The sequence below is a fragment of the Octopus bimaculoides genome, chromosome 28 (genome assembly GCF_001194135.2).
Source record: "Octopus bimaculoides isolate UCB-OBI-ISO-001 chromosome 28, ASM119413v2, whole genome shotgun sequence".
Taxonomy (NCBI): domain Eukaryota; kingdom Metazoa; phylum Mollusca; class Cephalopoda; order Octopoda; family Octopodidae; genus Octopus; species Octopus bimaculoides.
Genome location: NC_069008.1, coordinates 12,431,658 through 12,432,444, shown reverse-complemented (window position 1 = coordinate 12,432,444; position 787 = coordinate 12,431,658). Strand labels below are relative to the sequence as shown.

At 37.7% G+C, this 787-nt stretch overlaps 1 protein-coding gene across 1 annotated transcript in view; it reads right to left on the bottom strand.

The window, feature by feature from the left end:
- Positions 1 to 583, bottom strand: part of LOC106870852 (zinc finger protein 271) — a 7,924-nt gene extending 7,341 nt beyond the window's left edge. The window contains exon 1 of the mRNA XM_052977700.1: positions 7 to 583. The gene's annotated coding sequence lies outside the window, so the exon portion shown is untranslated. The remainder of the gene's footprint in view (positions 1 to 6) is intronic.
- Between the last annotated feature and the right edge of the window lie 204 nt (positions 584 to 787).

The following is a 787-nucleotide window of genomic DNA, read 5'->3' as shown; positions in this document are numbered from 1 at the left end:
ACGTACAAATTCTTTCTTCGCAACTCCTGAAGCTGTTTTCAGATATGATCCATCCCATTCTTATAAAAATGTAGAGCTTTAAAATTTTCAAATGAAACAAATGGTATGTGCTGCTCAGGCGGTCAGGTAACATTGCCAGCACTACCAGCTCCTTCTCAACCTCTTATGGATCTTCTAGAAGACATTTCCATCCAATCAAAAGATTTTCTGAGCAATATCAGGCAATACAACTCTGCAAATGACATCGTTTGGTTCATCTAAGAAGATAGATAAACATGAATTTACAACGACGTCAAAAGTTCAAGAGCAAGTCTATCACCTCATTAGTTCCCTGTTACCCACAAATGAACAACCACAGTTCCTCCAAATTTACTTTATGAGTGATGTAGGACAACAAACCCGAAGGAAGTGTCAATATTTCAGATGATGGGTTGTGTTAGACACAGTACCAACTGACAGCTTCTCAGTGTGTTCAAAAATCACATAGCCCCCACAGGTTAGGGCCTGAAATAATCCAAATGGATGCATAGCATGTTGCTTAGTTGAATTAGCCCATCATTTACTCCACAAATGTTTTGTTGTCAATGCTGCACTTTCCCATATCACCTGTTTCAACATAACTGTAATACATTATGTTGTGTCTGGGGAGAGTCATTTTCTTATTGTGCCTTAAAATTTAACACACTCATCGGTAAAATTTCCACTTACTTCTTATTTTTATTTTTCAACAGGTCTATATACAGACGGGTAGGTACATAGAGTATATGAACAGACAACCACATACGCA